Raw genomic sequence first — 15,110 nt, 5'->3', positions numbered from 1 at the left:
TAACTGAAGTCTTCTCACAGATATATGAGAAAAGGGGATTGAGGTTTTCATAACAAAAGAATATAACTGACATGATAGAATATATTGGTGATCTGTTAAAACATTACAGATAGGACATTTACCTTTAACTGACATTGAGAGGGAGCAGAATACATGACCCCCAAATATGCCATTTTGGCATGTGTATTACTTTGACCTAAAGATAACCAAGGCCAAACAGACTCAGAAAGAGTTTTGTTTTTGTTTGTTTGCTTTTTATCTCTCTCTTAACTGCCTAAAAGAATTTAGGTAAAAGTCCTGTACTAGGAAGAGAGCTAATATCAGAGACACACCAGAAGGACATATCTGCATGGCATAGCAAGAATTTGTTTACCAAATATTTGTTCTTCCTATATCTCTTGGATGTATCTTCCTCCCCTTTGAAGCCCCAGACTCCCCAGCTCCTTCCCTTAGCTCCGAATGGCATATAAGTCTCAATTGCTGACTATAAGAGAGCTTCATGTCTTTGGACTCCCATACGTATGAAATTAAATTAGTTTTTCTCCTGTTAACTTGTCTTACGTCAATTTGATTATTAGGCCAGACAAAGAAGGGAAGGAGGAAAAAGTTTTTCTTCTTACAAAGTTCTCTTTGTTCCTTTCTTCCTTGAGAACTGGCCCCCTGGAGTTTCCTCAAATTCATCCACATATAATCATCTATCCTAATAGAAGGGCAAAGAACACCACAACCAATCCAGAGTAATTTACCTTATGTAGCAAAATACCGAAAGAGAAATTCTGGATAATGAGGTGGCATCATATCCCTCAGGACAGCTAAAGCTCTTTGAGTTTATATTTGAGAAAGGATTTGCTCCTGGAAGTCAGCCTGCCACTTTGTGCCTTTGTAGCAAATTAAAAAACTAGTTCCAAACTCAATTCATTGAACATTCAATAATTAATCAGCTTCCCTTCACATTAGTTTCCTATGTATCTCTGTGCTTCCAAGATTCTGTCTGACACCACAATTAGGGAAACTGAAATACTGAAATAAGAGCATCTACTATAGTAACTTCTCTCCACTTTACACACAAATTATTAGGGGAAATCTGCCTGCAAATATGTGTCTTCCAGTCCCTTGTTAAAGACTTTTTTCTTAAAATATCTCAAGGAGTCCTAATTGCCTCTCCTGGTGCACCCAGCCTTTCACCACAGTAGAATTCTTCTGGTTGATGTCCATGTTAAGAAGCAAAGTAAAAAGTTTTGGTTTCAAAAGTGAATGCAAATATGAATAAAGAATAGGCACAAAAGAAAATGTATATAATATAAAAGCTAATCATTTAAGAACACTGATCTAATACTAAATTCCCAGCTTAACAAATATCTGAAATCAAGTTAGGGGTTAAAGAAATGAGTGCTGAAGTCTTCATTGTAAATAGATGGAACTCAAAAGATACTGCTGCAGTCACTCTTAATATGATAATATTAGAAAAATAGTTTAAATATTTTTATTTAAATATAAACATAAAATAAATATCTAACTTTCCAAAATGTATGAAAGTAAACAAAATAGACCATGCAGCAAATTAAAGAAAACAAAGGAAACAGCAAGTCTGATCTTATTGACCCACTTCTTCTGGCGGTGGTTGAAGTTTGGGTGATCTGAAGGGGTAGATGACCTCCATTTCTATACAGAAGATATCCTTCATGCAAAGGTGCCCTTCCATGAGCCTTACTTCAGCTTGCTGAGCCCATCAACAGTAATGGCACTTACAGATCTGAAGTTCCCATATCCTACTGCTATAAACTTTCAACTCACCTTCCTCAACTATAGTAATCACTCTTCATTTTCCATCCTGGTTAGAAATATTTAACTCTGCTTGGCACTTTGCTGTTTACTGTAGTTGAATTCTTCTGGAAATAGTCAAGGGTGGCCAGTGGTTTTCTCAACTTTTTTCCTTTAAACCAGCTGTAACCTAACTCAGCCCAAAGCTCATATGGTTCCCACAATCACCTATTTTACCCTGTGTTAGGCCAATCTGCTAATTTTGCATTCATTTACTTTATCTCTAACAAATTTGACAATTTTAACATATTATACTAAATGAACACCCTTTGTTTTTTTGTGTCATTAATTCTACTAAATTATATCTTTAATGTTAAATTTTTTCCCTCTCCACATTTTTGTTCCCATTCTTTCAGTTATACCACGCTTACTGATGTAATACATGATATAATAATTGCTATAATATAAATCTCCTCTCAGCATTTCCAGTCCTAAGAATTTCTCAAATCGTAGGAATTTTTGTTCTGTCCATCTGTCTTGTAGTTGATCTAGATACGCGTAGTAGAGCATATGCTCAAACAAAACTGGATACAAGCAGGATATAAAATAAGTAAACAATATACTGAGTTCTGAGATAAAAATGAGTAGAACATACACCTATTAGCATAGAAAACAGACTGAAAATAACACATTTAAGCATTATCTGTGATGCTGTCCTGGTGGGATTTTTTTAACCCTTGCTCTTTGCATTTTAATAGTTCGGTATCTTCTATAGGTATTATTTTTACAATATAAAATAATGTAAATAAATAAAAATTTAAATAAATGCAATATGTAAATAGATACATATTTCTCAATAAGTCTTGAAATAGGTTAATATAGAAACATAAGATTTATTTCATTATACCAGAAATAAAGTAAATACATTATCTAGAATGAACCAGACATCTAGAGCTTTACAGCGTACAATAAAGTCACTCCTATGATTTCTCTTTGAACATTCCTTTTTTCTTTTCTATCAAAATTCATAGACGAATAAATATACTCAGAGTTTTTTTCTTCTCTGCCAAAATTTTAGATGTATAAAAATCCTAACTTTATGAATATCATGAAGCATGCCAAAATAGATACATTCATATCAGTATCAGATTTCAGCCTTTTAAACGATGAAAAATGCATAGTAACTGAACAATGTTAACTGAAAAGCCTTTTGAGATGTGGTGATCTTATTAACTGATGAACCACAAGAAAATCTTTAGCTATTGGGTACCTTCAAGTCTAAACCAAGACACTCCATATTGTGAGATATATATATATATATATATATATATATATATATATATATATATATATATATATATATATAATTTTTTTTTTTTTTGTGGTACTCAGGCCTCTCACTGTTGTGGCCTCTCCCGTTGTGGAGCACAGGCTCCGGACGCACAGGCTCAGCGGCCATGGCTCGCGGGCCCAGCCGCTCCACGGCATGTGGGATCTTCCCAGACCAGGGCACGAACCTGTGTCCCCTGCATCGGCAGGCGGACTCTCAACCATTGCGCCACCAGGGAAGCCCGTGATTTATAATTTTAAGTTGACTGAGCAATCATCCCTCCCAGGAGAGTTGAAATCAAGTCCATCACAGACAATTAAGATAAACATTCAATGCTTCTAAGAAAAATATAATTCCCAGAAGTAGGTCAAAACAGCTCAAGTTCACACATCCAAATGAAATATGTTTACACCTTCTTCTTACTTTATGGAGACACAAATTTGAATTATCCTCATCACAAAATATTTTATCATCCAAATGCAAAGGATAAGAAATCTATAAAACACAATGCAAGAGAATCCACTGTTGCATTTTAATAAACAGCATTAAAAGTAATAGCTGGGTTGTACATATATACATATCAGCCTTTTTTAATGTCAAAGATAAATTGCTATTCCAAAGGGACAATAGCTCTACTTCTATCACTAATGAAGAAAGGAAAATTAAAAAATAAAAATAAATAACATTTATTAGAAGCATTATATATAAATGTAGAAATAATGTTCAAGGTGAGATTTCTTAAGAGACTAAGAACAAGTTGTATGAGGTTAAGAGAAATAGTCAAACAGAAATACTTTCCTGACTTGGACCTCTTCTTGCCACCAAACCAATCTCTTACTGACCTTGAAGCTCATCACAGCCCCCAAAACTTTGTTTACATTCCTCTCATTCACCCTGCTCCATCTACTCAAATCTTAGTCATCTTTTATGACAAAAGTTAAGATTCATCTCTTTCCTGAAGTTGTTCCCTACCATAAACAACCAACAGAGATCTCTGCTCTCTCTAAGCCCTTATGTACCTCTCATGGGAACATAGCAGTCTATATAGATGCAGAGATCTTTGGTTCTTACATGTAGATCTTGATTTGTAAGTATGTAAGCTTCTTTAAGACAAACACACCTTATATTTCTCTGAATACCTATGTTGTTGCCTAATAGCCTGTTTCTGACTATGTGATAGCCTATAGCTATAGCTATATCTCCATCCCTATTTATCTGTTCTCTTTCAGTCTTTCAATTATTATCAACTGGCCACCATGAGTCAGTGTCCTAGACACCAAAAATTGTCAGGGAACAAGAGAACTGAGGTTATAGTTCAATGAGGGAACTGGAATCTCAGAGTCTCATACGAGGGGTTCTCCATCCTAATAGGGGGAATATGATTGGGAAACAAATTTATGGAGTCTTTAATTTAACAGTGGGAAACAAGGAAGATTTTGTGGTAGAAATTTTAGATTTTTCCCAGCAAACAGGAAGGAGATAAGAAAGAAAAGTGTTCACAAGAGAGGTCAAAAGATACAAAATACTGTGATAATAGAATAGAAAACCCAGCAGCTCTGTGCAGGAAACTGAAAGAAGTTCACCGTTTTGGGAGTACGAAAGGCAAGAAGTGAAGTCAGGAGGACAAGTCTTGGACAAGGCCTTAGTGCCAAGTCATGAAAGACCTATGTGCTCTTAAGGATTTTGAACTTTATCCTAAAGGAAATTAAACCATCATTCTAGCCACGTTGTGGAAAATGCATTAAATAGAGTAAGGGAGAACTGAAAGAAGATTAAGAGAAATAACTCAAAAAGCACTACAGGGCTTCCCTGGTGGCGCAGTGGTTGAGAGTCACCCTGCCGATGCAGGGGACACGGGCTCGTGCCCCGGTCTGGGAAGATCCCACATGCCGCGGAGCAGCTAGGCTCGTGAGCCATGGCAGCTGAGCCTGCGCGTCTGGAGCCTGTGCTCCACAACGGGAGAGGCCACAACAGTGAGAGGTCTGACAACAAATTGACAACAGAAGAGTATCCTGCAAGGAACCATCAAGAATAATTCCAGTAATTAAAGATTGAAAGAGGAAAATGAGAATACAAAGGAGATTTAGAAAGTAGTCGGAGAGGCAAAGAAAGAGGGAAAGCATATTGTCACAAAAACTAAGAGAACTGTGTTTCATAAAAAGAAATGCTGAGCAACCTAGAACCTATATCTTGGCTTCTAATATCCATCTCCAATAAAAAGAGTCAGGCTTCTTTGAGAAATGGTTGACTGCAGGGTAGGGGCAGTTAATGTACAAGACGATCCAGGAGCATTTTGTAGTGCCAGAAATTAGGAAAGTTATTCAAAAAAACACACATGGATGAGCACATGTCAACGCAATACAAGAGACAACTGAAAGATCTCCCAGTGGCCAAAGCTGGAATATTTTAAGTAAGAAAATAAAGTAATTTTGAATTTTAACCCAAAGTATAAAACAAATATCCATAAATTCATATTGATATAAATAAATGATTTAATAATTACATAAATGGTAGAAACCAGAAAAAATGTCCTATGTAGATTTCCAAATAATTTGTGTAGATACTCCATCCACACGGAGGCCAAGCATAACTCCCCACTTTTAGGTGCAGGCTGTATATAGTGACTTCCTTCCAAAGAGTACAATATGAAAAGAGAGAAAATATGATTTAATTTACAGTAGAGAAACCTTACAAACAGTACCCTAGCCAGATAATTAATGTCAACCTGAGCAATGATAAATCATATTGATAGTATGTACCATAATGTGATGTAATGAAATGACACTTTACCTCTGTGATCTTCCCAAAGACCCATAACCCCACTCTAATTACGAGAAATCTCAATTGATAGACATCCTGCAAAATACCTGACTTATAGTTCTCAAAATTTTCAAAGTTTGAGAAACTGTCACAGCTAGGAGGGGTCTAAGGAGACATGACTAAATAAAATGTAGTATCCTGGGGGAGATCATAGAACAGAAAAGACATTAGGGAATAACTGAAAAAAAATCTGAATAAGGTATGGACTTCAGTTAGTAATAATGTATTAGTACTGGTTCTTTAATTATAACAAGTATGCCATACTAATGTAAGATGTTAATAATAGGGAACACTGGATGTGAAGTCTATACTATCTTCACAAGAATTGTGTGAATCTAAAACTGTTCTAAATAAAAGTTTACTTTAAAAATAAGGCATGTTCAACTATGTCAAATGCAGCCAAAATAAAAGGAAGATACACACTGATAAACATCCTCCGGTTTCCAGGCCTTGCTTATCTTGCAAATAGTTGTTCCAAAATAGTGGAGGGGCAAAAGCAACATTGCAGTACAAAATATGCAGGAACACTTGAAGAACATAAGAAATCATTTCAAGATGCCTGATTCTAAAGGAATGAGTGAAAAGAGTAGAAACAGAAAAAGGAAATGAGATTAAGAGAAAATAAATAAAAAATAAGATAGTAGAGAAATACAGTTTTAAGATGAAGTGAAAATATAAAGTGTGCAAAGGAGTAAGTTCCCAAGATACATTTGGTGTTGGGACTGTTGCACCCATCAAATGAGATCAGTCATTTTCCTCTTTTATATATTTCTTACTTGAGCCATGGGTTGTTTTCCAAGCAAAAGACTCTGAGCCTGAGATTAGCATTTGAACTCAGGATCAGTACACACAGGGAAGGAAGAAGGAGAAGTTAAGTTATGGTGAAAGTACAACAAGGATTTAACGAACCCTGCAGGGAGCTCTGAAATTCAGATGGAGCACCAAAAGTGTCTCACATTGCAATACGCAAGCCAGACCTTTATACTCACTCATCTATCATTCACTGGATGTCAGCTACCCCAGGAGGGGCATGACCTTGGGTGAAGCAGCTAACTCTGCTCAAGGGCTAACCACAGAGAATTGACAGCTGAGGGCAATCTTTCAGAAGCTGGGGCAAACAAGCCCTTCAGTCCTGAAGGGGAACCTCTGCAGCATATCACACCATCTACTATGCTTGGTATTCTTCCTACTCCTGTTTGATCTCTTCTGAATTTGTCTGACTTTCCGTTTATATTGATGTTCATGGTTGCAGATGTTACCTAGTTTGTTTATGTTTAAATTTTTACTTCTGTTTTTCATGCTCCTTTTTGCTTTGCAGTGGTTTCTGAGAGGAAAAGTAACCAGGGCTTTGTGGGGAGTGAGCTACTGTATTTCCAAGAGAGTGGTGCAAAAGTGTACAATCACTGAGGACTACCTGAGGATCCCATAGAACAGCAGTCCCCAACATTTTTGGCACCAGGGACCAGATTCGTGGAAGACAATTTTTCCACAGAGCAGGGGCGGGGGAATGGTTTGGGGATGATTCAAGAACATTACATTTATTGTGCACTTTATTTCTATTATTATTACATTGTAATATATAATGAAATAATTATACAACTCACCGTAATGCAGAATCAGTGGGAGCCCTAAGCTTGTTTCCACTTGCCACTCACTGATAGGGTTTTGAAGTGAGTCTGCAAGCAATTGATTTGTTATGGTCTCTGTGCAGTCAAACCTCTCTTCTAATGATAATCTGTATTTGCAGCCACTACCCAGTGCTAGCAACACCTCCTCACCTCCACCTTAGATTATCAGGCATTAGATTCTCATAAGAAGCATGCAACTTAGATCCCTTGCATGCACAGTTCACAGTAGGGTTAGAGCTCCTATGAGAATCTAATGTCACTACAGATCTGTCAGGAGGCAGAGCTCAGGCTGTAATGCAAGCAATGGTGAGTGGCTGTAAATACAGATGAAGCTTCACTTGCTCGCTGGCCGCTCACCTCCTGTTGTGTCCCCTGTTCCAAACAGGCCATGGACCAGTACCTATCCGTGGCCCAGGGTTGGGGACCCCTGCCATAGAAGGGGGACTAGCGCTACATTATCTTGAAAACATCCCCCACAAAAGAAATTTTACTCAGAAATCAAAAAAGAATTAGAGGTGTACTTTCAAATAGGAAAGCTGAGAGATGGGGAGGGGGCACAGGAACATGGGTGGGGGCAGTTAGTAATTGTTCAGCCAATAGGACTTTCTACTTATGCCAGAGAACTGTAGGCAGAAGTTCCTAGTCACTTTTCTGTGAAAAATCATCCAGCTTTAGTAATCACAGAAACATTAAATGTTATTGTATGAGGCCAAATTCCTCCAGAAAACACTCTTCCATATAATCTATTAATTCCATGTCCACAAGGACACAATGTGCACTTAAAACAACGGCTTCATGTCCACTCACGGGCACCATGGACTCCATTAGTTGTAATGACATAATAATTTTCTAAAACATACCACTGAGGCGTTTAGAAGTCTATTGACCTTCAAAAATGAGGCTTCCCCCTCTATTCACTTGTTGATCAGCTATAATGTAGTGCATTTTGGCTCATGTTTCAAGAATAAAAGCAGACCTACACTTAAGAAGTAGCTTAAATGTGTAAACAGATGTTAAAATTTAACAAACTTTAAAGCAACATTAAAGGTGGAGGCTAAACACTAGATAACACACCTTGGAAAAATAAATGTCTTTTAACGTTAGCCAAATTAGTGCATCAGTCAATACCCCTGCTCAAGTGAATAAAAGGTTTAAGGTTAAACTAACAACACAGGCAATAGGCTCAGGTTAATGAAAAGCAGGAGCACATGAGCCAGGAAGGGCTTCTCGTTGCCACCACCTCCGGTCCCTCCCAAGGCCCTATAATTACTTCCAACATTTTGTGTTCTTTTTCTTTTCTTTTCTTTTTTAACATCTTTATTGGACTATAATTGCTTTACAATGATGTGTGACTTTCTGCTTTACAAAAAAGTGAATCAGTTATACATATACATATGTTCCCATATCTCTTCCCTCTTGCATCTCTCTCCCTCCTACTCTCCGTATCCCACCCCTCTAGGTGGTCACAAAGCACCGAGCTGATCTCCCTGTGCTATGTGGCTGCTTCCAACTAGCTATCTATTTTACATTTGGTAGTGTATATATGTCCATGCCACTCTCTCACTTTGTCACAGCTTACCCTTCCCCCTCCACATATCAAGTCCATTCTCAAGTAGGTCTGTGTCTTTATTCCCATCTTGCCCCTAGGTTCTTTATGACCATATTATTATATATATATTTTTAGATTCCATATATATGTGTTAGCATATGGTACTTGTTTTTCTCTTTCTGACTAACTTCTCTCTGTATGACAGACTCTAGGTCCATCCACCTCACTACAGATAACTCAACTTCGTTTCTTTTTATGGCTGAGTAATATTCCATTGTATATATGTGCCACATCTTCTTTATCCATTAATCTGATGATGGACACTTAGGTTGCTTCCATGTCCTGGCTATTGTAAATAGAACTGCAATGAATATTTTGGTACATGACTCTTTGAATTATGGTTTTCTCAGGGTATATGCCCAGTAGTGGCATTGCTGGGTCATATGGTAGTTCTATTTCAAGTTTTTTAAGGAACCTCCATGCTATTCTCCATAGTGACTGTATCAATTTATATTCCCACCAACAGTGAAAGAGGCTTCCCTTTTTTCCACACCCTCTCCAGCATTTATTGTTTGTAGATTTTTTGATGATGGCCATTCTGACCAGTGTGAGATGATATCTCATTATAGCTTTGATTTACAATTCTCTAATGATTGTTGAAAATTCTTTCATGTGTTTGTTGGCAATCTGTATATCTTCTTTGGAGAAATGTCTATTTAGGTCGTCTGCCCATTTTTGGATTGGGTTGTTTGTTTTTTTGATATCAAGCTGCATGAGCTGCTTGTAAATTTTGGAGATTAATAATTTGTCAGTTGCTTCATATGCAATTTTTTTTTTCCCATTCTGAAAGTTGTATTTTGGTCTTGTTTATGGTTTCCTTTGCAGTGCAAAAACTTTTCAGTTTCATTAGGTCTCATTTGTTTATTTTTATTTCTATTTCCAATTCTCTAGGAGGTGGGTCAAAAAGGATCTTGTTGTGATTTATGTCATAGAGTGTTCTGCCTATGTTTTCGTCTAAGTGTTTGATAGTTTCTGGTCTTACGTTTAGGTCTTTAATCCATTTTGAGTTTATTTTTGTGTATGCTGTTAGGGAGTGTTCTAATTTCATACTTTTACGTATACCTGTCCAGTGTCCTCAGCACCACTTATTGAAGAGGCTGCCTTTTCTCCACTGTATATTCTTGCCTCCTTTATCAAAGATAAGGTGACCATATGTGTGTGGGTTTATCTCTGGGCTTTCTATCCCATTCCATTGATCTATATTTCTGTTTTTGTGCCAGTACCATAGTGTCTTGATTACCGTAGCTTTGTAGTATAGTCTGAAGTCAGGGAGCCTGATACCTCCAGCTCTGTTTTTTGTTCTCAAGATTGCTTTGGCTATTTGGGGTCTTTTGCATTTCCATACAAATTGTGAAATTATTTTTCTAGTTCTGTGAAAAATGCCAGTGGTAGTTTGATAGGGATTGCATTGAATCTGTAGATTGCTTTGGGTACGAGAGTCATTTTCACAATGTTGATTCTTCCAATCCAAGAACATAGTATATCTCTCCATCTATTTGTATCATCTTTAATTTTTTCATCAGTGTCTTATATTTTCTTCATACAGGTCTTCTGTCTCCTTAGGTAGGTTTATACCTGGATATTTTATTCTTTTTGTTGCAAGGGTAAGTGAGAGTGTTTTCCTAATTTCACTTTCAGATTTTCATCATTAGTGTATAGGAATGCCAGAGATTTCTGTGCATTAGTTTTCTATCCTGCTACTTTGCTAAATTCATTGATTAGCTCTAGTAGTTCTCTGATAGCATCTTTAGGATTCTCTATGTATAGTATCATATCATCGGCAAACATTGACAGGTTTACTTCTCCTTTTCTGATTTGGATTCCTTTTATTTTTTTCTTCTCTGATTGCTGTGGTTAAAATTTCCAAAACTATGTTGAACAGTGGTGAGAGTGGGCAACCTGGGCTTCTTCCTGATCTCAGTGGAAATGGTTCCAGTTTTTCACCATTGAGGACAATGTTGGCTGTGAGTTTGTCATATATGGCCTTTATTATGTTGAGGAAAGTTCCCTCCATGCTTACTTTCTACAGGTTTTTTTTTAATCATAAATGGGTGTTGAAGTTTGGTGAAAGATTTCTCTGCATCGATTGAGAAGATCATATGGTTATTCTCCTTCAATTTGTTAATATGGTGTGTCACATTGATTAATTTGCATATATTGAAGAATACTTGCATTCCTGGGATAAACCCTACTTGATCATGGTGTATGATCCTTTAAATGTGCTGTTGGATTCTGTTTGCTAGTATTTTGTTGAGGACTTTTGCAGCTATGTTCATCAGTGATATTGGCCTATAGTTTTATTTTTTTGTGACACCTTTTTCTGTTTTTTTGTATAAGTGTGATGGTGGCCTTGTAGAATGAGTTTGGGAGTGTTCCTCCCTCTGCTATATTTTGGAGGAATTTGAGAAGGATAGGTGTTAGGTCTTCTCTAAATGTTTGATAGAATTCGCCTGTGAGCTATCTGGTCCTGGGCTTTTGTTTGTTGGAAGATTTTTAATCACAGTTTCAATTTCAGTGCTTGTGATTGGTCTGTTCATATATTCTATTTTTTTTCTGATTCAGTCTCAGTAGGTTGTGCATTTCTAAGAATTTGTCCATTTCTTCCAGGTTGTCCACTTTATTGGCATAGAGTTGCTTGTAGTAATCTCTCATGATCCTTTGTATTTCTGCAGTGTCAGTTGTTATTTCTCCTTTTTCATTTCTATTTCTATTGATTTGAGTCTTCTCCCTTTTTTCCTTGATGAGTCTGGCTAATGCTTTATCAATTTTGTTTATCTTCTCAAAGAACCACCTTTTGGTTTTATTGATCTTTGCTCTCATTTCCTTCATTTCTTTATCATTTATTTCTTATCTGAACTTTATGATTTCTTTCCTTCTGCTAACTTTGGGTTTTTTTTGTTCTTTCTCTAATTGCTTTAGGTGTAAGGTTAGGTTATTTGAGATGTTTCTTGTTTCTTAACATAGGATTGTATTGCTATAAACTTCCCTCTTAGAACTGCTTTTCTGCATCCCATAGGTTTTGGATCATCGTGTTTTCATTGTCTTTGTTTCTAGATATTTTTTGATTTCCTCTTTGATTTGTTCAATGATCTCTTGGTTATTAAGTAGTGTATTGTTTAACCTTTATGTCCTTGTATTTTTTACAGATTTTTTCCTGTAATTGATATCTAGTCTCATAGCATTGCAGTTGGAAAATATACTTGATATGATTTCAATTTTCTTAAATTTACCAAGGCTTGATTTGTGACCCAAGATATGATCTATCCTGGAGAATGTTCCATGAGCACCTGAGAAGAATGTGTATTCTTTTGTTTTTGGATGGAATGTCCTATACATATCAATTAAGTTAATCTTGTTTAATATATCATTTAAAGCTTGTGATTCCTTATTTATTTTCATTTTGGATGATCTGTCCATTGGTGAAAGTGGTGTGTTAAAGTCCCCTACTATGATTGTGTTACTGTCAATTTCCCCTTTTATGGCTGTTAGTATTTGCTTATGTATTGAGGTGCTCCTCTGTTGGGTGAATAAATATTTACAATTGTTATATCTTCTTCTTGGATCGATCCCTTGATCATTATGTAGTGTCCTTCTTTGTCTCTTCTAATAGTCTTTATTTTAAAGTCTATTTTGTCTGATATGAGAATTGCTACTCAAACTTTCTTTTGCTTTCCATTAGCATAGAATAACTTTTTCCATCCCCTCACTTTCAGTCTGTAAGTGTCCCTACGTCTGAAGTGGGTCTCTTGTAAAGAGCATATATACAGGTTTTGTTTTTGTATCCATTCACCCAGTCTATGTCTTTTGGTGGAGCATTTAATCCATTAACGTTTAAGGTAATTATTGATATGTATTTTCCTATTCCCATTTTCTTAATTGTTTTGGGGTTGTTATTGTATGTCTTTTCCTTCTCTTGTGGTTCCTGCCTAGAGAATTTCCTTTAGCATTTGCTGTAAAGCTGGTATCGTGGTGTTGAATTTTCTTATCTTTTGCTTGTCTGTAAAGGTTTTAATTTATCCATCAAATCTGAATGAGATCCTTGCTGGGTAACCTTGGTTATAGATTTTTCTCCTTCATCACTTTAAATATGTCCTGCCACTCCCTTCTGGCTTGCAGAGTTTCTGTGGTAAGATCAGCTGTTAACCTTATGGGGATTTCCTTGTGTGTTATTTGTTGTTTTTCCCTTGCTGCTTTTATTATGTTTTCTTTGTATTTAATTTTTGAAAGTTTGATTAATATGTGTCTTGGTGCGTTTCTCCTTGGATTTATCCTGTATGGTACTCTCTGTGCTTCCTGGACTTGATTAACTATTTCCTTTCCCATATTATGGAATTTTCCAACTATAATCTTTTGAAATATTTTCTCAGTCCTTTTCTTTTTCTCTTCTTCTTCTGGGACCCCTTTAATTCGAATGTTGGTGCATTTAATGTTGTCCTAGAGGTCTCTGAGACTGTCCTCAGTTCTTTTCACCCTTTTTCTTTATTCTGCTCTGGAGTCATTATTTCCACTATTTTATCTTCCAGGTCACTTTTCCGTTCTTCTGCCTCAGTTATTCTGTGATAGATCCCTTCTAGAGAATTTTTAATTTAATTTGTTGTGTGTTTGATCATTGTTTGTTTGCTCTTTAGTTCTCCTAGGTCCTTGTAAAATGCTTTCTTGTATTTTCTCTATTCTATTTCCAAGATTTTGGATCATCTTTACTATTATTATTCTGAATTCTTTTTCAGGTAGACTGCCTATTTCCTTTTCATTTGTTAGGTCTGGTGGGTTTTTACCTTGCTTCTTTATCTGCTGTGTGTTTTTCTGTCTTCTCATTTTGCTTATCTTACTGTGAGTGGGTTGTGTAGGCTTCCTTGTGGAGGGGACTAGTGTCTGTGTTCTGGCGGATGAGGCTGGATCTTGTCCTTCTGGTGGGCAGGTCCACGTCTGGTGGTGTGTTTTGGGGTGTCTGTGGCCTTATTATGATTTTAGGCAGCCTCTCTGCTAATGGATGTGGTTGTGTTCCTGTCTTGCTAGTTGTTTGGCAAAGGGTGTCCAGCACTGTAGCTTGCTGGTCTTTGAGTGAAGCTGTGTCTTGGGGTTGATCTCTGGGAGATTTTTGCCATTTGATATTACGTGGAGCTGGGAGGTCTCTTGTGGACCAGTGTCCTGAAGTTGGGTCTCCCATCTCAGAGGCACAGCCCTGACGCCTGGCTGGAGCACCAAGAACCTGTTCTCCACACGGCTCAGAATAAAAGGGAGAAAAAATAGAAAGAAAGAAGATAAAATATAGTTATTAAAATAAAAAATAAAAATATAATTATTAAGTAAAATATTTTTAAAATAAATTAAAAAAGCAGAAAAACAGATGGACAGAACTCTAGGTCAAATGGTAAAAGCAAAGCTATAGAGACAAAATCACACACAGAAGCATACACATAAACACTCACAGTAAGAGAAAAGGGGGAAAAAAATATATATCTTTGCTCCCAAAGTCCACCTCCTCATATTGGGATGACTCGTTTTCTATTCAGGTATTCCGCAGATGCAGGGTACATCAAGTTGATTGTGGAGCTTTAATCTGCTGCTCCTGAGGCTGCTGGGAGAAATTTCCCTTTCTCTTCTTTGTTCTCACAGCTCCCGGGGTTCAGCTTTGGAATTGGCCCAACCTCTGCGTGTAGGTCACCTAAGGGCATCTGTTCTTCACTCAGACAGGAAGGGGTTAAAGGAGCAGCTGATTTGGGGGCTCTGGCTCACTCAGGCCGGTGGGAGGGAGGGGTACAGATACGTGGCGAGCCTCCGGCAGCAGAGACTGGCATGACATTGCAACAGCTTGAGGTGCACAGTGTGTTCTTCCGGGAAAGTTGTCCCTGGATCACGGGACCTGGTAGTGGCGGGCTGCACAGGCTCCTGGGAGGGGAGGTGTGGAGAGTGACCTGTGCTTGCACACAGGCTTCTTGGTGGCAGCAGCAGCAGTCTTAGC

The sequence above is a fragment of the Stenella coeruleoalba genome (genome assembly GCF_951394435.1).
Source record: "Stenella coeruleoalba genome assembly, chromosome: 13".
Lineage (NCBI taxonomy): Eukaryota > Metazoa > Chordata > Mammalia > Artiodactyla > Delphinidae > Stenella > Stenella coeruleoalba.
Note: the sequence above shows the minus strand (reverse complement) of the source record.